At 47.1% G+C, this 24201-nt stretch overlaps 1 protein-coding gene across 1 annotated transcript in view; it reads left to right on the forward strand.

The window, feature by feature from the left end:
- Positions 1–24201, forward strand: part of HNF4G (hepatocyte nuclear factor 4 gamma) — a 264222-nt gene that overhangs the window by 105030 nt on the left and 134991 nt on the right. The gene's annotated exons all lie outside the window — the stretch shown is intronic.

The raw sequence follows: 24201 nt of genomic DNA on the forward strand, positions 1-24201 counted from the left end.
GGAGGAAGGCAACTTAGGCAAGGGTACCAGATGAACCATTTTAGAAAAGCGATCACACACAACCCAGATGACGGACATTTTTTGAGAGACAGGGAGATCCGAAATAAAGTCCATGGAAATGTGCGTCCAAGGCCTCTTCGGGATAGGCAAAGGTGACAACAATCCACTGGCCCGAGAACAGCAAGGCTTAGCCCGAGCACAAACCTCACAAGACTGCACAAAAGAACACACATCCCTCGACAAGGAAGGCCACCAAAAAGACCTGGCCACCAAGTCTCTAGTACCAAATATTCCAGGATGACCTGCCAACGCAGAAGAATGGACCTCGGAGATGACTCTACTGGTCCAATTATCCGGAACAAACAGTCTCTCAGGCGGACAACGATCAGGTTTACCCGCCTGAAACTCCTGCAAAGCACGTCGCAAGTCTGGGGAGACAGCAGACAAAATCACCCCATCCCTAAGGATACCAGAGGGCTCAGAATTTCCAAGGGAGTCAGGCACAAAACTCCTAGAAAGAGCATCCGCCTTCACATTCTTTGAACCTGGCAGGTATGAAACCACAAAATTGAAACGAAAGAAAAACAGTGACCAACGAGCCTGTCTAGGATTCAGACGCCTGGCAGACTCAAGGTAAATCAAATTTTTGTGATCAGTCAAGACCACCACACGATGTCTAGCACCCTCTAGCCAATGACGCCACTCCTCAAATGCCCACTTCATGGCCAAAAGTTCCCGATTACCAACATCATAATTCCGCTCAGCCGGCGAAAACTTTCTAGAAAAAAACGCGCATGGCTTCATCACTGAGCCATCGGAGCTTCTCTGTGACAAAACCGCCCCCGCTCCAATCTCGGAAGCATCAACCTCAACCTGAAAAGGGAGCGAAACATCTGGCTGACGCAACACAGGAGCAGAAGAAAACCGGCGCTTAAGTTCCTGAAAGGCCTCCACAGCCGCAGGAGACCAATTAGCAACATCAGCACCCTTCTTAGTCAAATCCGTCAAAGGCTTAACAACACTAGAAAAATTAGTTATAAAACGACGATAGAAATTAGCAAAGCCCAAGAACTTCTGTAGACTCTTAAGAGATGTAGGCTGCGTCCAGTCACAAATAGCCTGAACCTTGACGGGATCCATCTCAATAGTAGAAGGGGAAAAAATATACCCCAAGAAAGAAATCTTCTGGACTCCAAAGAGACACTTTGAGCCTTTTACAAACAAGGAATTGGCCCGCAGGACCTGAAACACCTTCCTGACCTGCTGAACATGAGACTCCCAGTCATCAGAAAAAAACAAAATATCATCCAAATACACAATCATAAATTTATCCAGATATTCACGGAAAATATCGTGCATAAAGGACTGGAAGACTGAAGGAGCATTAGAAAGTCCAAAAGGCATTACCAAATACTCAAAATGGCCCTCAGGCGTATTAAATGCGGTTTTCCACTCATCACCTTGCTTTATTCGTATAAGATTATACGCACCCCGAAGATCAATCTTAGTGAACCATTTAGCCCCCTTAATGCGAGCAAACAAATCAGTCAACAATGGCAAAGGATACTGATATTTTACGGTAATCTTATTCAAAAGACGATAATCTATACAAGGCCTCAAGGAACCATCTTTTTTGGCCACGAAAAAAAAACCTGCTCCCAAAGGGGACAAAGATGGACGGATATGTCCCTTTTCCAAGGACTCCTTAACATAATCCCGCATAGCAGTATGCTCTGGCACTGACAGATTGAACAAACGACCTTTAGGAAATTTACTGCCTGGAATTAAATTTATAGCACAATCGCAATCCCTGTGAGGAGGAAGCGAACTGAGCTTAGGCTCCTTAAAAACATCCCGATAGTCAGACAAAAACACAGGAATCTCAGAAGGAGTAGATGAAGCGATAGAAATCGGAGGTGCATCATCATGAACCCCCTGACAACCCCAGCTTAACACAGACATTGATTTCCAGTCAAGGACTGGATTATGAGTTTGTAACCATGGCAGACCAAGTACTAGAACATCATGCAAATTATACAGTACCAGGAAGCGAATCACCTCCTGATGAACGGGAGTCATACGCATGGTCACTTGTGTCCAGTACTGAGGTTTATTCATAGCCAAAGGTGTAGAGTCAATTCCCTTCAAAGGAATAGGGACTTCCAGAGGCTCCAGACTAAACCCACAGCGATTGGCAAATGACCAATCCATAAGACTCAGGGCAGCGCCTGAATCCACATAGGCATCGACGGAAATGGATGATAATGAACAAATCAGAGTCACAGACAGAATGAACTTAGACTGTAAAGTACTAATGGCAACAGACTTATCAACCTTTTTTGTGCGTTTAGAGCATGCTGATATAACATGAGCTGAATCACCACAATAAAAGCACAACCCTTTTTTCCGCCTATACTTTTGCCGTTCACTTCTGGACTGAATTCTATCACATTGCATTATCTCAGGTGACGGTTCAGACGACACCGCCAAATGATGCACAGGTTTGCGCTCCCGTAAACGCCGATCAATCTGAACAGCCATAGTCATAGACTCATTCAGACCAGCAGGCGCAGGGAACCCCACCATAACATCTTTAATGGCCTCAGAAAGGCCATTTCTGAACTTTGCAGCCAGAGCGCACTCATTCCACTGAGTAAGCACCGACCACTTCCGAAATTTTTGACAATAAATTTCTGCTTCATCTTGCCCCTGAGAGAGGGCCAACAAAGCTTTTTCAGCCTGAATCTCTTGGTTAGGTTCCTCATAGAGCAAACCCAATGCCAGAAAAAACGCATCCGCATTAAGCAACGCAGGGTCCCCTGGTGCCAATGCAAATGCCCAATCCTGAGGGTCACCCCGCAGGAAAGATATAATTATCTTGACTTGCTGAGCAGGGTCTCCAGAGGAGCGAGAATTCAAAGAAAGAAACAACTTGCAATTGTTCCTAAAATTCAGAAAACGAGATCTATCTCCAGAAAAAAACTCTGGGACAGGAATTCTAGGTTCAGACATAGCAGCATGTACAACAAAATCCTGTATATTTTGAACCCTAGTGGCAAGATTATTCAGGGTGGAAGCCAAACTCTGGACGTCCATGATAAACAGCTGGGATCAGAGCCATTCAAAGATTAAGAGGAGGAGGAAGTAGCCAGGCTGCAATAAGGCTAGGCAGCAAACTCTGAGGGAAAGAGAAAGAAAAGAAAAAAAAACTTCCCCAGACTACTTATCCTCCTACTTCAGCCAATACAATTAACACTTTGTGGGCCGGTTATACTGTCATGATCCCAATGGCAGGGGATCACTAAAGGACAAGCACAGATACAAACAAGCTCTAGGGCGATGGAACCTGAGCTGACCGCGACCCTGAACCTAACACACAAATAAAAGTAGCCGGGGAACGTGCTTACGATGATCCTAGACGTCTCGCTCCAGCCGAAGATCTAACTTCCCTTATTAGAAGAAACACAGACCTCTCTTGCCTCCAGAGAAATCCCCTACAGAAATAGCAGCCCCCCACATATAATGACGGTGAAATGAGAGGAAAGCACATACGCAGTATGAAAACAGTTTCAGCAAAATGAGGCCCGCTAAAGCTAGATAGCAGAGGATACAAAGGTGAACTGCGCGGTCAGCGAAAAACCCTTCAAAAAACCATCCTGAAATTACTTGAACTCATGTGCCAACTCATGGTACATGAGGAGCAATTTCAGCCCACTAGAGCAACCAGCAGCAAGAATCACATATCTGCAGGCTGGACTAAAAACCAAATAAAGCAAAACACCAAAACAGGAAAATCCAAACTTAGCTTGACCAGAAGGTTCTAGGAGCAGGGAGCAGAGGTAACAAGACACACTGGATACATTGATAACCGTCGAGGAAATGCCAGCAAAGCCAGGTTAAATAGGAAACTCCCATATGCTGATGGAACAGGTGGAACCCAGAAACCCAGGAAAGACAAGTCACCCAGTACCATCAGTAACCACCAGAGGGAGCCCAAAAACAGAACTCACAACAGGACACAAGTGACGTGGATTTGCCTGAAACTGCCCCTCAACCAAGCACAACCACAGATTTGAGAACTGGAACTTTGGCCCACATGGCGGATTATGCCTTACGTATCCTCAAAAGGGACACACACATAACAAAAATGATGAACGATGACGATTACTGGTTGGTCTGCCTCCTTGATCCTCGCTATAAAGGCAAATTGCAAAATATAATGCCACATGAGAACTTGGAACTAATATTAGCAACCAAACAATCAACTCTTATTGACCGTTTGCTTCTGGCATTCCCTGCACACAGCGCCCGTGATCGTTCTAACACGAGCTGCAGGGGCCAGCAGACCAGAGGTGTTAGAGGGGCAGAAATCAGAAGTGTCGTTGGCCAGAGGGGTTTTCTGACCAGGTTGTGGAGTGATTTTGCTATGACCGCAGACAGGACAGGTACTGCAGCATCAATTCAAAGTGACAGGAGACAACATTTGTCCAGTATGGTTACTAACTATTTTTCATCCCTTATCGACGTTCTCCCTCAACCGTCATTTCCATTTGATTACTGGGCATCAAAATTAGACACCTGGCCAGAATTGGCAGAATATGCATTGCAGGAGCTTGCTTGCCCGGCAGCTAGTGTCCTATCAGAAAGAGTATTCAGTGCTGCAGGTTCAATACTAACAGAAAAAAGGACTCGTCTGGCTACCCAAAATGTAGATGATCTAACCTTCATTAAAATGAACCACAACTGGATTTCGAAATCTTTTGCCCCACCTTGCCCGGCTGACACCTAGCTTTCCTATGTAAATGTCTTGCCTGTGGACTATTCTGAACGACTTTTCCAATCTCGTAATTTGCAGCACCTGATTGTCCAGCATCCGACATGTTAACACCTCCCTAAATGGCCAAAGTCCCCACACGGGGCCGTGGTATCGCCACTTGGCGCCAGCACCCGTGAGAGTACTGTTTGTCTGAAGAGGTGGGTGTGCCCGCTTTTGGTCGACGGCACTGCCACTAGGTCCCTCATAGTACAATAAAGTGTCTGGCGGTGGTGGTGCGCACCCAACGTCAGACACACCGTTGTAATATGAGGGGCCCTGGGCCTGTACCGCCGGCCACAAGACAGTCCCCCCCCAGGTCAAACAGTGCTCTACCACTTGCAAAATTTTCTCTCACAGCTCCACCAATGTTTAGTCTATGCGCTGACATCCTTCAATGCCTGGCACTGTCAATACCATTGTATTGACATTTTTCTTATGTTAGGCCTTCGAAGCCTGTCTGCGGTCACTCCTTCCACTAGGCCTCCACTGACCTGTCTACTGCTGCCCGGGTTCCCCTGGAACCAATTTTAAATTGCCTACAGCCAGCCCAATTTATTATGTTAGGGCTTCGAAGCCTGTCTGCGGTCCCTCCTTCCACTAGGCCTCCACTGACCTGTCTACTGCTGCCCGGGTTCCCCTGGAACCAATTTTAAATTGCCTACAGCCAGCCCAATTTATTATGTTAGGGCTTCGAAGCCTGTCTGCGGTCCCTCCTTCCACTAGGCCTCCACTGACCTGTCTACTGCCGCCCGTGTTCCCCTGGAACCAATTGTAAACTGCCTACAGCCAGGCCAATTTATTATGTTAGGGCTTCGAAGCCTGTCTGCGGTCCCTCCTTCCACTAGGCCTCCACTGACCTGTCTACTGCTGCCCGTGTTCCCCTGGAACCAATTGTAAATTGCCTACATCCCAATTTTTGTTATGTTAGGCCTTCGAAGCCTGTCTGCGGCCCGTTTTTCCACTACTACTACACTGACCAGGCCACTGCTGCCCGTGTTCCCCTGGAACCAATTGTAAATTGCCTACAGCCAGGCCAATTTATTATGTTAGGGCTTCGAAGCCTGTCTGCGGTCCCTCCTTCCAATAGGCCTCCACTGACCTGTCTACTGCTGCCCGGGTTCCCCTGGAACCAATTTTAAATTGCCTACAGCCAGCCCAATTTATTATGTTAGGGCTTCGAAGCCTGTCTGCGGTCCCTCCTTCCACTAGGCCTCCACTGACCTGTCTACTGCTGCCCGGGTTCCCCTGGAACCAATTTTAAATTGCCTACAGCCAGCCCAATTTATTATGTTAGGGCTTCGAAGCCTGTCTGCGGTCCCTCCTTCCACTAGGCCTCCACTGACCTGTCTACTGTTGCCCGGGTTCCCCTGGAACCAATTTTAAATTGCCTACAGCCAGCCCAATTTATTATGTTAGGGCTTCGAAGCCTGTCTGCGGTCCCTCCTTCCACTAGGCCTCCACTGACCTGTCTACTGCTGCCCGGGTTCCCCTGGAACCAATTTTAAATTGCCTACAGCCAGCCCAATTTATTATGTTAGGGCTTCGAAGCCTGTCTGCGGTCCCTCCTTCCACTAGGCCTCCACTGACCTGTCTACTGCTGCCCGGGTTCCCCTGGAACCAATTTTAAATTGCCTACAGCCAGCCCAATTTATTATGTTAGGGCTTCGAAGCCTGTCTCCGGTCCTTCCTTCCACTAGGCCTCCACTGACCTGTCTACTGTTGCCCGGGTTCCCCTGGAACCAATTTTAAATTGCCTACAGCCAGCCCAATTTATTATGTTAGGGCTTCGAAGCCTGTCTGCGGTCCCTCCTTCCACTAGGCCTCCACTGACCTGTCTACTGCTGCCCGGGCTCCCTTGGAACCAATTTTAAATTGCCTACAGCCAGCCCAATTTATTATGTTAGGGCTTCGAAGCCTGTCTGCGGTCACTCCTTCCACTAGGCCTCCACTGACCTGTCTACTGCTGCCCGTGTACCCCTTGAACCAACATCAGAAAATATAAAAATAAGTATTTTGCTTATAAAAAAGAAAATACTGGAGAGATATCAAATGCAGACATTTTAACATTAAAAACAAACACATACAACAAAAATCTGGTACAGTACTAAAAATGGCCACCAGCTACAATAACTTTCTCCTGCAAGTAGTTAACTGAAAGTTTTTTTCAATTTAAAACACAGATATGGCATCCACCGAGTGTTGTCCTGTCGCGTCTTCTTTATATTATTGCCAAGAAGATGCAAAACAATGAAAATAATAAAATCATTATTTACCAAAAAAATAGAGTAAGTCAAAACCACATTGCAAATAAACATTCATTACAAATAAAGAAGCAGGGCGCGTCCGAGGGTGAGTATATACCTAATAAGAATATAATCAGCCTCGGATGCGCCCTGCTTCTTTCCGACAGCCTTCCTTCCTAAGAATCAGCCCTTCCGTGGTGTAGAGAGAGGGTGTGTTACACTCCAAGGTGTTCCCCAGGTTGCCTTTCCTGAGCTTCGATCTTCATGCTCTCGTTTAGTAGTTGTCGGAAAGTAGGCTGCATTAGGCCTACAAAATGGGTATGGGGTGGAGAGAGATGGTGTGTTACACTCCAAGGTGTTCTCCAGGTTTCCTCGCCATTGCTTCGATCTTCCGACTCTCGTTTAGTAGTTGTAGAAAACTACACTGCATTAGGCCTACAAAATGGGTATCGGGTGGAGAGAGATGGTGTGTTACACTCCAAGGTGTTCCCCAGGTTGCCTTGCCATTGCTTCGGTCTTCCGACTCTCGTTTAGTAGTTGTAGAAAACTACACAGCATTAGGCCTACAAAATGGGTATGGGGTGGAGAGAGATGGTGTGTTACACTCCAAGGTGTTCTCCAGGTTTCCTCGCCATTGCTTCGATCTTCCGACTCTCATTTAGTAGTTGTAGAAAACTACACTGCATTAGGCCTACAAAATGGGTATTGGGTGGAGAGAGATGGTGTGTTACACTCCTCCAAGGTGTTCCCCAGGTTGCCTTGCCATTGCTTTGGTCTTCCGACTCTCGTTTAGTAGTTGTAGAAAACTACACTGCATTAGGCCTACAAAATGGGTATCGGGTGGAGAGAGATGGTGTGTTACACTCCAAGGTGTTCCCCAGGTTGCCTTGCCATTGCTTCGGTCTTCCGACTCTCGTTTAGTAGTTGTAGAAAACTACACTGCATTAGGCCTAAAAAATGGGTATCGGGTGGAGAGAGATGGTGTGTTACACTCCAAGGTGTTCCCCAGGTTGCCTTGCGATTGCTTCGGTCTTCCGACTCTCGTTTAGTAGTTGTAGAAAACTACACAGCATTAGGCCTACAAAATGGGTATGGGGTGGAGAGAGATGGTGTGTTACACTCCAAGGTGTTCTCCAGGTTTCCTCGCCATTGCTTCGATCTTCCGACTCTCGTTTAGTAGTTGTAGAAAACTACACTGCATTAGGCCTACAAAATGGGTATCGGGTGGAGAGAGATGGTGTGTTACACTCCAAGGTGTTCCCCAGGTTGCCTTGCCATTGCTTCGGTCTTCCGACTCTCGTTTAGTAGTTGTAGAAAACTACACTGCATTAGGCCTACAAAATGGGTATCGGGTGGAGAGAGATGGTGTGTTACACTCCAAGGTGTTCCCCAGGTTGCCTTGCCATTGCTTCGGTCTTCCGACTCTCGTTTAGTAGTTGTAGAAAACTACACTGCATTAGGCCTACAAAATGGGTATCGGGTGGAGAGAGATGGTGTGTTACACTCCAAGGTGTTCCCCAGGTTGCCTTACCATTGCTTCGGTCTTCCGACTCTCGTTTAGTAGTTGTAGAAAACTACACAGCATTAGGCCTACAAAATGGGTATGGGGTGGAGAGAGATGGTGTGTTACACTCCAAGGTGTTCTCCAGGTTTCCTCGCCATTGCTTCGATCTTCCGACTCTCGTTTAGTAGTTGTAGAAAACTACACTGCATTAGGCCTACAAAATGGGTATCGGGTGGAGAGAGATGGTGTGTTACACTCCAAGGTGTTCCCCAGGTTGCCTTGCCATTGCTTCGGTCTTCCGACTCTCGTTTAGTAGTTGTAGAAAACTACACTGCATTAGGCCTACAAAATGGGTATCGGGTGGAGAGAGATGGTGTGTTACACTCCAAGGTGTTCCCCAGGTTGCCTTGCCATTGCTTCGGTCTTCCGACTCTCGTTTAGTAGTTGTAGAAAACTACACAGCATTAGGCCTACAAAATGGGTATGGGGTGGAGAGAGATGGTGTGTTACACTCCAAGGTGTTCTCCAGGTTTCCTCGCCATTGCTTCGATCTTCCGACTCTCGTTTAGTAGTTGTAGAAAACTACACTGCATTAGGCCTACAAAATGGGTATCGGGTGGAGAGAGATGGTGTGTTACACTCCAAGGTGTTCCCCAGGTTGCCTTGCCATTGCTTCGGTCTTCCGACTCTCGTTTAGTAGTTGTAGAAAACTACACAGCATTAGGCCTACAAAATGGGTATGGGGTGGAGAGAGATGGTGTGTTCCACTCCAAGGTGTTCTCCAGGTTGCCTTTCCTGAGCTTCTATCTTCAGGCTCTCGTTAAATTGGGGTTAAATGGAACAACTGCATTTGGCGTACTAGTTGGTTTGGGGCCTACTAACAGTGTCTGCCGCTCCTTGCTGTTCTCCTGGTTTCCTGTCCTGAAATTCCGTTTTCAGGCGCTCGTTAAGTAGTTGTTAATGTCAGACTGCATTTGGCCTACTAGTTGGGTTGGGGCCTACTATCGGTGTCTGCCTCTCATTCCAGTTGTCCTCCACTGCAATGCCCCCTGGTTATTCCTGTGTTACCAATTTTGAACTGCATTTAGCCCACTTTATTATTTGGGCCTATATCTGTGTTTCCTCCTCATCCTGCCCATTGCCCAGCCAGTGATAGATGAGTCTGCTGGTACATTGACCCATAACGCAACATTCCCCGTGCACGCTACACAACAACATTGTGACCCTGCTGAAAGTCAGGTTGCTCTTCCCGCATACCATACCACCTTACACGGGGACAAAGAGGAAGGTGCAGATGAAAGTGCAGGTTCCTTCATCAGGTGGGGGGAGGAATACTAGTTGGCGACGTCACTGGCACAGGGCCTCTCATAGTACGCAAAAGTGTTGCTGCCGGTGGGAGGCGCCCCCGCCGTGCAAACACACCGCTGTACTTTGAGGGGCCCTGTGCCAGTGCCAATGCCAACGAGTGGGCCCCCCCTGCTTGCTCAGGTTCACAGCACTTGCAAAGTTGAAATACTTACCTCTCCCTGCTCCACTGCCGTGACGTGGTCCAGATTTCCTGGGCCCACTAATTACTTGAACCAGCCCTACCCACCACAACTTTAGCCAAATGACCCCCAATTTCAAATGCCTTCCAATTATTATAAGGTAAATTACGCTTGACAAGCTTCATTAAGAAGAATGGATGGTTTTGACATTAAAATGGGCACTCTAGGTGTTTTCCTGGCCCCCACTCACTGCCGAGTATGCTGCCCCATTGACTTGCATTGGGTTTCGTGTTTCGGTCGATCCCGACTTTACGTCATAATCGGCCGATTTCACTCGACCCGACTTTTGAGATAGTCGGGTTTCGCGAAACCCGGCTCGACTCTAAAAAGGTCAAGGTCGCTCAACTCTAGCCTAGACATTTGTGGCCGGGACTCAAAACTTTGCCACATTTGGGCCATACTGGTCTTGCCTTGTGCTGAGGCACTGCTTCTTCTCCCTCTTTGTGCTGAGCTTCCTCCACTGCATCGACGCACTGAGCTGCTTTGAAAAGCACTAGCAGCACTGCTCTCGGTTGAAATGCAGACTATGATGGAATGCACCAGTGTGTGTTGGTACTCTCGCATTTTACGCTCCCCATTCAATGGTGTTATGAGGCTGTGTAAGATGTCCCGGTAGCAAGGATCTAGAAGGGTGTACACCCAATAATCAGCCGTGTTGAGAATGTGGGCGATGCGGCGGTCGTTTCTCAGGCACTGCAGCATGAAATCAACCATGTGCTGCAGACTGCCAACTGGCCAAGAAACGCTGTCCCCTGCTTGAGGTGTGATCTCTGCCTACTCTGCATCACCCCACCCTCGCTCTACATACTGACTACTAGAGCTTTGTGTAACTCCTTCCTCTGGACAGATGTCTTCCTCCTCTGTTGACTCCTCCTCATCCTCCTCATCCTCCTCACAAAGTGTCCCCTGCCTAGGCCTTTGTGAGGAACCACGTTGCGCAGACTGTCCAGAAGCAGATGGCATTTGTGACTCCTCATCCTCCACCTCTTCCACAACCTCTTCCCTTAGAGCTTGTAGTGTTTTTTCAAGCAGGCAGATAAGGGGGATAGTCATGCTGACTATTGCATCATCTGCACTCGCTATCCGCGTGGAATCATCGGAGGCAAGCAAAACGTGGCAGATGTCCTTCATAGAGGCCCACTCAATGGGGGTGAAGTGTGAATGGCGCGCAGTGCGACTTGTTGGTGCCTGATGCAGCTGGTACTCCATTACTGCTGCCTGCTGCTCACACAACTGTTCCAACATATGTAACATTGAATTCCACCTGGTGGGTAGGAAACATATGATGCAATGTTATGGAAGGTGGAATCAGCGCTGCAGAGCCGCAAGGCGCGATCTTGCCATGCTGGAACGTTGCAAGTGAGCGCACTCTAGGCGGACCTTGTGCAGCAGTGCATCAAGATCCGGATAGTCCCATAAAAAACTATGCATGACCAAGTGAGTGAGGGATGTGAGTGAGCTTGCCTAGGCCCAGAGCTGCCACCAGATTTTGGCCATTGTCACACACTACCATGCCTGGCTGGAGATTCGCTGGCACAAACCACACGTCGCTCTCCTGCTTGATGGCATTCCAGAGCTCCTGCACTATGTGGCTTTGGTTCCCCAAAGAAATTAATTTCAATATGGCCTGTTGACGTTTGGCCACAGCTGTGCTCATATTGATCGTAACAGGTAAGCGTTCACAGGTCCATTTGGAGGTAGACTATGATGGCTCCAACAGCGCTGAGTGAGAGGAACTGGAGTATGAGGAGGAGTCAATGTGTACAGACTGGATTCCTGCAATCATTGGAGTTGGCAGAACATGTACAGCGCCACTCTCAAGATCTGTACCAGGCTCCACAACATTTACCCAATGGGCAGTGAGGGAAAGGTATCGTCCCTGTCCATGGTTACTGGACCACGCATCGGTGGTCAGGTGGACCTTACTACTGACAGCATTTATTAGTGCATGTTTAATTTTTCCCTCCACATGCTTTTGCAGGACAGGGACGGCTTGCCTGCTGAAATAAAAGTGGCTGGGACGTTGTATTGTGGGACTGCCAATGCCATCAAGTTAAGGAATGTGTCAGTCTCCACCAGCCTGAATGAGACCTGTTGTGAATTCTGCTCTTGGGCTCCCTCCGGTGGTTATGAGTGGTAGTGCTGCGGTAGTTGGATCGCAGCATTTATCAGGTGTATCTATTTTTTGCAATTTGGGCTGGGCTATATAGCCTTGCTTGATCCTTTAGTCTGTGCCAGTTGTCCATTGTTTTTGGAGGATTCACATCCCTTCTGGTCTCTCCTGTTTGCTGTGCTTTTCTTCAAAGATAAGTCCTGGCTTTGTTTTTGCTGTCCACCTGCTATGGACCTTATAGTTCTGTGCATTTTCATGTTTTTGTCTTGTCCAGCTTAGTCTGTGAAGGATTTTTTGCAGCCTAGCTATTTCTCTGGAGATGCAGATATACCCTCCATGTCTTTAGTCAGATGTGGTGTTTTGTATTTTCTGTGGTGGATATTTTCTAGTGTTTTAATACTGACCGCATAGTACTCTGTTATATTCTTTCTTTTTAGCTAGTATGGCCTCCTATGCTAAATCCTGATTTCATTTCTGCGTATGTTATTTCCCTCTCCTCTCACAGTCAATATTTGTGGGGGGCTGTCTATCCTTTGGGGATTTTCTCTGAGGCAAGATAGGTTTCCTGTTTCTGTCTTTAGGGGTAGTTAGTTCTTAGGCTGTGTCGAGGGGTCTAGGGAGTGTTAGGTACCCCCCACGGCTACTTCTAGTTGCGCTGCTAAGTTTAGGGTTTGCGGTCAGTATAGGTGCCACCTTCTCCAGAGTACGTCTCATGCTGCTCCAAGGCCACCAGATCATAACAGTACAACTGGCCAACAATGAGTTAATTGCATCTCAGAAGAAGGGAGAAAAGATTTTGAGCCATTTTTTTCCCTTAGCCTGTTTGGTCTGTTCCTCCCTCTTAATCTCTGGGTGGCTGCGGAACCTAGTAATAACATGAGTGTTCAGGAGTTAGTTTCTCGTGTGGATCAGCTTGCTGCTAGGGTACAGGGTATTTCAGATTATATTGTTCAGACTCCTGCCTTAGAACCTAGGATTCCCACTCCTGATTTATTCTTTGGTGACAGATCCAAATTTTTGAGTTTCAAAAATAACTGTAAACTGTTTTTTGCATTGAGACCCCGGTCTTCTGGTGATCCCATTCAGCAGGTTAAAATCATCATATCCCTGCTGCGTGGTGACCCACAGGATTGGACATTTTCCTTGGAATCTGGCAATCCTGCTTTGCTTAATGTTGATTCTTTCTTTCAAGCATTGGGGTTATTGTATGATGAGCCTAATTCTGTGGATCAAGCTGAGAAAATCTTGCTGGACCTGTGTCAAGGTCAAGAAGTGGCAGAATCGTATTGCCAGAAATTTAGAAAATGGTCTGTACTGACTAAATGGAATGAGGATGCCTTGGCGGCAATTTTCAGAAAGGGTCTTTCTGAATCCGTTAAAGATGTTATGGTGGGGTTCCCCACGACTGCTGGTATGAGTGATTCTATGTTTCTGGCCATTCAGATTGATCGGCGCTTGCACGAGCGCAAAGTTGTGCACACTGTGGCGTTGTCCTCTGAGCGGAGCCCTGAGCCTATGCAGTGTGATAGGATTTTGTATACCCCTCCTCACATATTATGTATACCCCTCCTCACATTATGTATACCCCTCCTCACATGTAAAGCGCCATGGAATAAATGGCGCTATAACAATAAATAATAATAATAATAAATAATAATAATAATAATAATTTTGTCTAAAGCTGAACGTCAAAGATTCAGGCGTCAGAATAGGTTGTGTTTTTACTGCGGCGATTCTGCTCATATTATTTCTGATTGCCCTAAGTGTACAAAGAGAATCGCTAGTTCTGTTACCATCAGTACTGTACACCCTAAATTTCTGTTATCTGTGACCTTGATCTGCTCATTATCATCATTTTCTGTTATGGCATTTGTGGATTCAGGCGCCGCTCTGAACTTAATGGACTTAGAATTTGCCAGACGTTGTGGTTTCCCCTTGCAGCCTTTGCAGAACCCTATTCCTTTAAGGGGCATTGATGCTACACCGTTGGCTAAAAATAAACCTCAGTTTTGGACACAGCTGACCATGCGCATGGCGCCAGCCCATCAGGAAGATTGTCATTTTCTGGTGTTGCATAATTTGCATGATGATATTGTGCTGGGTTTTCCATGGTTACAGCTACATAATCCGGTGTTAGATTGGAAATCTATGTCTGTGACTAGTTGGGGTTGTCAGGGGGTTCATGGTCACATTCCTTTGATGTCAATTTCCTCTTCCCCCTCTTCTGAAGTTCCTGAGTTTTTGTCAGATTTCCAGGATGTATTCAATGAGCTCAAATCCAGTTCCCTTCCACCACATAGGGACTGTGATTGTGCTATTGACTTGATTCCAGGTTGTAAGTTCCCTAAGGGCCGACTTTTCAACCTGTCTGTGCCAGAACATGCCGCCATGCGGAGCTATATTAAGGAGTCTTTGGAGAAGGGGCATATTCGGCCATCTTCTTCACCATTGGGAGCAGGTTTTTTTTTTTGTTGCCAAGAAGGATGGGTCCTTGACACCCTGTATTGATTATCGCCTCTTGAATAAGATCACGGTCAAATTTCAATACCCGTTGCTAGGGTTGAGCGAAACGGGTCGGCCACTTTCAGAAGTCGCCGACTTTTGGCAAAGTCGGGTTTCATGAAACCCGACCCGACCCCTGTGTGGGGTCGGCCATGAGGTCGGCGGTCTTCTGAATCTGGAATCGGAATTCCGATACCGATTCCCGATATGTTTAAGATATCGGGAATCGGTATCGGAATTCAGATTTAAGTGTAAAATAAAGAATGAAAATAAAAAATATCGCTATACTCACCCTCTGACGCGCCCTGGTACTGACCGGGAACTTTCCTTCCTTCGAATCAGCGCTTGCAGGACCTTGCGGTGACGTCGCGGTGACGTCGCGGCTTGTGATTGGTCGCGCAGCCGCCCATGTGACCGCTCGCACGACCAATCACAAGCCGCGACGTCACCGCGACATCACGCAAGGTCCTGCAAGCGCTGATTCTTAGGAAGGAAAGCTGCCGGAAAGAAGCAGGGCGCGTCCGAGGGTGAGTATATACCTTGTGATTGGTCACGCGAGCGGTCACATGGGCGGCTGCGCGACCAATCACAAGCCGCGACGTCACCGCGACGTCACCGCAAGGTCCTGCAAGCGCTGATTCGAAGGAAGGAAGGTTCCCGATTAGTACCAGCGCGCGTCAGAGGGTGAGTATAGCGATATTTTTTATTTTCATTCTTTATTTTACACTTAAATATGGATTGCAGGGCCTGAAGGAGAGTTTCCTCTCCTTCAGACCCTGGGAACCATTGGAAACCTAATGCACTGCATTGGGTTTCGAGTTTCGGCCGACCCCGACCCCGACTTTTTTATAGGATCGGCCGATTTCACTCGACCCGACTTTTGAAAAAGTCGGGTTTCGTGAAACCCGACCCGATCCTATAAAAGTAAAAGTCACTCAACCCTACCCGTTGCCTTTGCTTACTGATTTGTTTGCTAGGATTAAGGGGGCTAGCTGGTTTACTAAGATTGACCTTCAAGGGGCATACAATCTTATTCGTATTAAGCAGGGTGACGAATGGAAAACTGCATTTAATACGCACGAAGGCCATTTTGAATACCTTGTGATGCCATTCGGACTCTCTAATGCTCCATTTGTGTTCCAATCCTTCATGCATGATATCTTTCGGAGTTATCTTGATAAATTCATGGTTGTATATTTGGAAGATATTTTGATTTTTTCCGATGATTGGGAGTCTCATGTGAAACAGGTCAGGATGGCATTTCAGATCCTCCGTAATAATGCTTTATTTGTGAAGGGGTCAAAGTGCCTCTTTGGAGTGCAGAAGGTTTCTTTTTTGGGCTTCATTTTTTCTCCCGCATCTATAGAAATGGATCCGGTTAAGGTTAATGCCATTCATGATTGGATTCAGCCCACATCTGTGAAGAGCCTTCAGAAATACTTGGGCTTTGCGAATTTTTATCGTCGTTTCATTGCCAACTTCTCCAGTGTGGTTAAACCTCTGACCGATTTGACGAAGAAAGGTGCTGATGTGACGAATTGGTCCTCTGCGGCTGTTTCTGCCTTTCAGGAGCTTAAACGCCGATTTACTTCTGCCCCTGTGTTGCATCAGCCGGATGTTTCTCTTCCATTTCAGGTTGAGGTTGACGCGTCTGAGATTGGGGCAGGGGCCGTTTTGTCTCAGAGGAATTCTGATGGTTCCTTGATGAAACCGTGTGCCTTCTTTTCTCGGAAGTTTTCGCCTGCGGAACGCAATTATGACGTCGGCAATCGGGAGTTGTTGGCTATGAAGTGGGCATTTGAGGAGTGGCGACATTGGCTTGAGGGGGCCAAGCACCGTATTGTGGTCCTGACCGATCATAAGAATCTGATCTACCTCGAGTCTGCCAAACGGCTGAATCCTAGACAGGCTCGATGGTCCCTGTTTTTCTCCCATTTTGATTTTGTCGTCTCGTACATTCCTGGTACTAAGAATGTTAAGGCGGATGCCCTCTCTAGGAGTTTTTTTCCTGATTCCCTTGGGGTTCTTGAGCCGGTCGGCATTCTGAAGGAAGGGGTGATTCTTTCTGCCATCTCCCCTGATTTACTACGGGTTCTTCAGGAGTTTCAGGCTGATAAACCTGACCGCTGTCCAGTGGGGAAACTGTTTGTTCCTGATAGATGGACTAGTAAAGTGATTTCGGAGGTTCATTGTTCTGTGTTGGCTGGCCATCCTGGGATTTTTGGTACCAGAGATTTGGTTGGTAGGTCCTTTTGGTGGCCTTCTTTGTCGCGGGATGTGCATTCTTTTGTGCAGTCCTGTGGGATTTGTGCGCGGACTAAGCCTTGCTGTTCCCGCGCTAGTGGGTTTCTTTTGCCTTTGCCGGTCCCTGAGAGACCTTGGATGCATATTTCTATGGACTTTATTTCAGATCTCCCGGTTTCCCAGAGGATGTCGGTTATCTGGGTGGTTTGTGACCGGTTTTCTAAGATGGTTCATTTGGTACCTTTGCCTAAATTGCCTTCCTCTTCTGATTTGGTTCCGTTGTTTTTTCAGCATGTGGTTCGTTTGCATGGCATTCCGGAGAATATTGTGTCCGATAGAGGTTCCCAGTTTGTTTCTAGGTTTTGGCGGGCCTTTTGTGCTAGGCTGGTCATTGATTTGTCTTTTTCTTCCGCATTTCATCCTCAGACAAATGGCCAGACCGAGCGAACTAATCAGACTTTGGAAACTTATTTGAGATGCTTTGTGTCTGCTGATCAGGATGATTGGGTGGCTTTCTTGCCATTGGCCGAGTTTGCCCTTAATAATCGGGCTAGTTCTGCTACCTTGGTTTCGCCTTTTTTTTGTAATTTTGGTTTTCATCCTCGTTTTTCTTCAGGGAAGGTTGAGCCTTCTGATTGTCCTGGTGTGGATTCTGTGGTTGACAGGCTGCAGCAGATTTGGGCTCATGTGGTGGACAATTTAGTGTTGTCTCAGGAGGAGGCTCAACGTTTTGCTAACCGTCGTCAGTGTATTGGTTCCCGGCTTCGGGTTGGGGATTTGGTCTGGTTGTCTTCCCATCATGTTCCTATGAAGGTTTCTTCCCCTAAGTTCAAGCCTCGGTTTATTGGTCCTTATAGGATTTCTGAGATTATCAATCGAGTGTCTTTTCGTTTGACCCTTCCAGCCTCTTTTTCCATCCATAATGTGTTCCATAGATCTTTGTTGCGGAAGTATGTGGTGCCCGTTGTTCCCTCTGTTGATCCTCCGGCCCCGGTGTTGATTGATGGGGAGTTGGAGTATGTGGTTGAGAAGATTTTGGATTCTCGTTTTTCGAGGCGGAGGCTTCAGTATCTGGTCAAATGGAAGGGCTATGGCCAGGAGGATAATTCTTGGGTTGTTGCCTCCGATGTTCATGCTGACGATTTGGTTCGTGCCTTTCATTTGGCTTGTCCTGATCGGCCTGGGGGCTCTGGTGAGGGTTCGGTGACCCCTCCTCAAGGGGGGGTACTGTTGTGAATTCTGCTCTTAGGCTCCCTCCGGTGGTTATGAGTGGTAGTGCTGCGGTAGTTGGATCGCAGCATTTATCAGGTGTATCTATTTTTTGCAATTTGGGCGGGGCTATATAGCCTTGCTTGATCCTTTAGTCTGTGCCAGATGTCCATTGTTTTTGGAGGATTCACATCCCTTCTGGTCTCTCCGGTTTGCTGTGCTTTTCTTCAAAGTTAAGTCCTGGCTTTGTTTTTGCTGTCCACCTGCTGTGGACCTTATAGTTCTGTGCATTTTCATGTTTTTGTCTTGTCCAGCTTAGTCTGTGAAGGATTTTTTGCTGCCTAGCTATTTCTCTGGAGATGCAGATATACCCTCCATGTCTTTAGTCAGATGTGGTGTTTTGTATTTTCTGTGGTGGATATTTTCTAGTGTTTTAATACTGACCGCATAGTACTCTGTTCTATTCTTTCTTTTTAGCTAGTATGGCCTCCTATGCTAAATCCTGATTTCATTTCTGCGTATGTTATTTCCCTCTCCTCTCACAGTCAATATTTGTGGGGGGCTGTCTATCCTTTGGGGATTTTCTCTGAGGCAAGATAGGTTTCCTGTTTCTGTCTTTAGGGGTAGTTAGTTCTTAGGCTGTGTCGAGGGGTCTAGGGAGTGTTAGGTACCCCCCACGGCTACTTCTAGTTGCGCTGCTAAGTTTAGGGTTTGCGGTCAGTACAGGTGCCACCTTCTCCAGAGTACGTCTCATGCTGCTCCAAGGCCACCAGATCATAACAGAGAGCATTTCAAGGGACATTAGTTTTGCAATGCCAGCATTCAGAGCCTGTGCTCGGGGGTGGTTTGCCGAGGCCACCTTTTCTCCCATGCCTGTGCTACCTATGGCTGTAGACTGGCCTGGAAGTGTGAGGATGACTGGAAACGTGGTGCTGTGGGTGGAATTACACTGTGTCTCTGTACAACAGTGCCAGAGGTTCTTCCATGACGATCCTGTGAGGAAGCCGAACCAGCTGTGTGTGAGCTGGAGGAAGAGGCTACAACACAAGCTGAAGAGGTGGTAGGTGGTGCTGTAGGTTGGCCTAGGTCTTCAGTGTGTCTTTGTAACTCCACCACGTGCTTGGTCCGCACATGTTTCCACATATTTGTGGTATTGAGGTTGCTGACACTTTTTCCTCCTTTGACTTTCTGATTACACAGCTTGCATTTGACAAAGCAAATGTCATATGCAACTGTGTCAAAAAAGGACCAGGCACTGCAAGTCTTGGAAGCACCCGTTTTGGGTTTTGGAAGAGGCATGCTCCTAATGGGTGCCGAAGTGGAGGCTACAGGCAACCTAGTCTGCCACCTCCCTCTCCCTCTTTTTGGGCCATTCGGGGAATCTCTTCCTCAGAGCTGCTCCCACCACCTTCCTGTACCTCACGCCATGATGGGTCAAGGACCTCATCATCTACACTACCCTCTTCCAACAACTGCTTCTCCTGGGTAGTCTCAGCAGCACAGTACGCACCAGAAAGTGGCACTTGAGTCTCATCATCAGATGCGTACTGAGGTGTGCTGACCGTAGGCACTGGCCCACCCACCTCTTCAGATTCAGTTAGACAGAGCAGTTGCGCATCACTGCATACTGTCTCTTCTTCAATTTCTCGAATGCTGCTTGGCTTGCCCCCTCTTTTCAAGCCAAGAGATTCAGAGAACAGAAGTAGAAATGGCTCCTGTCCAGGGTTCTCTGACTGCCTGGGCAATTTGGCAGGAGATAAAGAGACAGATTGGTGCTCTTCAGTGCTCTGGACCTGAGAGGATGTGGCACTAATTGAAGTCAATGCATTAGCTGCCATCCATCTGGCAACGGTTTCAATTTGTTTGTCCTGCAGCAGTGGGTTTGGCGAGTTCCTACAAAGCTGTGCATAAAGGACTGTTACCTGGTAAAACTGGGGGATGCTGAGTCACTGGTGCCTGCAGCAGGCACAGAATCCCCACATACTCTCTCTGCAGAGACTCCATGCCCTCGACCATGTGCCTTATTCCCTGCCTTCTTCATCTTGGTAGACTGATAAAGATAGGCAGAAAAGTACTAAGGGCATAGTGTGCTTATTCCTGTACAGCTGTTAACAGATATAAGAATCACAGAAACACTAATTTTATAATGTGTGGACTAGACTTTAATATGAGCTAATGTGGCCTACACAACTGTAAAGGGGAGTCTTTGGTGAACTTTATTAACTTTTTGTTTTTTTTTTCACAAAAAGACACTGGATGTGCCCAAAGATGTAAAACCAATAGTATCACAAACTTTTTGTAGCTATTACAATGCAGGAAGGTAACCTACAATGCAATAGATGAGGCTCCAAAAAATAGGCTAATACTAATCTGGCTGGAGCTGCAGGGCACAAGGCTGCAGAAAGGCTTCTGTATCTACTCCTATATAGTGTTTGCATGCAATCAAGCTAGATACGGATGGAAACACACTAATAGGAGAAATCAGGAAAAATGTGCTGCAGCACTAATGCAAAAAAGGACAATAAAACAGTGTGAGGCTGTGACGCACGCTGAGCGGACTACAACCAGATGTGGCTGCAGAACAGACTACAGCGTGAGCTGCACTCACACACAGAAACCTCGCAGACAGCCGTGAACAGTGCTGCAAGACTGCAGAAAAGCTCCTCTATCTCCTCCTATATAGTGCACACAATCTAGCTGGATACGGATGGAAACACACTAATAGGAGAAATCAAGAAAAATGTGCAGCAGCACTAATGCAAAAAAGGACAATGTATCAGTATGAGGCAGTGATGCATGCTGAGTGGAATACAACCAGATGTGGCTGCAGAACAGACTACAGCATGAGCTCTCACACACAGAGACCTTGCAGACAGCCATGAACAGCACTGCAAGGCAAAAAAAGCTTTTCACACAGCGGTTGCTACAGTAGCCTGGGTAAAGCACAATGAAGCAAATCACTACCTCAAACTGTCCCTCAGTCAGAACAGCAGCATCCTGTCTCTTACTGAATTCACAGCAGAGTGAACCCAAAATGGCGCAGGCGGCTTTTATAGTGCATCATGACATCATTTCAGCAGCCAATCACAGCCATACCATTAGTTACATGCCTAACATGCATAACAGGATGTGCCCACACTTCTTCACACTTCTTACGATTCCCATTGGCTGAATTAAATCAAACTGGCTCAAAGCATTATGGGAACTTCCGATTCCGGTATTCGATATTGCAAAAGTATCGGAACTCAGTATCAGAACTCCGATACCACGAATATCGGCCGATACCCGATATTCGCAGTATCGGAATGCTCAACACTAATCAGGATCTGTTAAGGAGGAAAAGCAAAAGGGAACATAATCTTTCATCTGTGACATCCTGGTTGTCACAGTGGCTTTGCTTTCCTGACGGGGAAAGTGATGTCATGCTTGGAAGCAATGAAGGATTCCTTTTGATAGGTAATCAGCACATACAACACCATTCTGACTCCAGGCCAGAAGGGGAATCTCTACACCCGACTTCAGGGGGAGTTTGTCTCTTTGGTTGGGAGGAGGAGTCAGTTGCTAGGCAGTTGCTAGGCAGTTAGGAAGAGTTGACAGTTGGTGCTGGACAACAGACTGGAGCAGTCTGAGGCAGAAGGACTGTTGAGGGTCCGAACAGCCTGAGGTGCTTTAGCTTCTAGATAGTGAGATACAGAAGTAAGAACAGCTTGTAGCGAATGTGCCAGAGAGGGAAGCACAGGAGAGTGACAATAAGGGAGAATAGCAGCGACTGGGCTACCTCCCTGACAGAGCGCAGATACCGGTAACCAGAAGACCGAGGTTGTGTCATACTCTAGGAGGCACAGCAGACACTGGTAGGACAGCTAGACTACATGTAACGTGTCCGCCCTAACACCCAGGAGACACAGTGACACATAGAGCCCGGGGTCATGATAGAGATCCTGTAATAAGGTTCGAGTCACCTGTCATACGGGTTTGAGTCCTACTTAAAGGGGGACAGAGAGAACAAAGAGCACCTTGCCAGAAGCCTTAAGTAGTAAGGGACTACAATGCCACCACGTTAAAAGGAAGGCTTTTATCTCCACCTGGTTAAATGAACTCGCTTCCAAGCTGACCGGACCCAGCCTGTACCTGTTATCTGGTGCCCTGGACTGGAGCTGCCTGCTACGATCAGTAAACCAGGTAAAGAGACTGCAAACCCGTGTCCTCCATTCTTTATCGCACCACTCACCATTTCCATCTACTACACCGGAAGCCCTGAGGACCCAGCTTCACCTGTGGACCCTTTAATGCAGCGTCGGTCATCCCTGACCGAATACCACAAGTGGCTTCACGAACTCTTATTATCTCACAAATCCCTTTAAACACCTTTCCTTTTACATGGGTGCCCAGGGCCACGGACCGGGTTGCCGCCACCATGACACATCCCTTTAAGCACCAGACCCAATACCGAGTGCCCCACTGCCCTGACGGGCGACTCACATCACCTTACACATAGATTATGGCGTGGTAGAAAATGACAGACAGGGGAAAGATATTATCGTTTTTTGTTTTATTATATGAGCCAATGCCTTTAGTGGAATTGGTCATGACATGTGTATGGTTTAATTTAGATTCAATAAAGGAGTCTGTGCCATTTTTTCAATTAAAGGACTTTATTCTGGCTGTGTGTTTATTTACAAAATAACCATAAGATTAGTAATGGATAGGCATTTTAAAGATGCCTCTCTATTACTAAACCATGGGCTTGATGTCACCAAACAATACAAAGGTGACATCAACCCCCCAAATAAGAACCCCACTTGCCATCACTATAGTGGCAGTGGTTAGAGCCAGGCAAAGCACCAGAATTGACACATCAAAGGTGGTGACTAGGGTTGAGCGACTTTTCTTTTTTTAGGATCGGGTCGGGTTTCACGAAACTCAACTTTCTCAAAAGTCGGGTCGAGTGAAATCGGCCAATCCTATAGAAAAGTCAGGGTCGGGGTCGGCCGAAACACGAAACCCAATGCAGTGCAATGGGATACTAATGGTTCCCAGGGTCTGAAGGAGAGGAAACTCTCCTTCAGGCCCTGGGATCCATATTAATGTGTAAAATAAAGAATAAAAATAAAAAATAGGGATATACTCACCCTCGGACGCGCCCTGGTTCTAACCGGTAGCCTGCGTTCCTAAAAATGAGCAAGTGAAGGACCTTCGATGATGTCGCGGCTTGTTATTGGTCGCGTGAGCGGGCACATAGGCGGTCACGCGACCAATCACAAGCCGCAACATCATCGAAGGTCCTTCACTTGCTCATTCTTAGGAAGGAAGGCTGCTGATTAGAACCAGGGCGCGTCCGAGGGTGAGTATATACCTAATAGGAATAGGAATTCCGATACCAGATCAGAAGATCGCCGACCTCATGGCCGACCCCACACAGGGGTCGGGTCGGGTTTCATGAAACCCGACTTTGCCAAAAGTCGGCGACTTCTGAAAATGGCCGACCCGTTTTGCTCAACCCTAGTGGTGACCACAGGTTGTATCGGAAAAACTGGTGACAGGTTTCATTGACTTGTTTTCTGCATGGTTCTCACATAACACATTTGCTGTGGATTTTCAACAGTGGAATAACTATAGCAAAATTTCCAGCAGAAAATACTTTTGCTGATGTTACTGATGAAAAGGTGCAGACTTTTCAATTGCTTGACTGTATGCTTTTCAAAGGAAAAAATACTCACTGATAGTGTTGAGCGATACCTTCCGATATTTGAAAGTATCAGTATCGGATGGGATTGGCCGATATCCAAAAAATATCGGATATCGCCGATACCGATACCCGATACCAATGCAAGACAATGGGACACAAATATCGGAATGTATCCTGGATGGTTCCCAGGGTCTGAAGGAGTGGAAACTCTCCTTCAGGCCCTGCGATCCATATTCATGTAAAAAATAAAGAATACAAATAAAAAATAAGGATATACTCACCCCTCCGACGAACCCTGGTTTTCAGCGCTGCAAGCGTCTGCCTCCGTTCCTAA

This window comes from Ranitomeya imitator, chromosome 6 (assembly GCF_032444005.1).
Source record: "Ranitomeya imitator isolate aRanImi1 chromosome 6, aRanImi1.pri, whole genome shotgun sequence".
NCBI classification, from domain to species: Eukaryota; Metazoa; Chordata; class Amphibia; order Anura; family Dendrobatidae; genus Ranitomeya; species Ranitomeya imitator.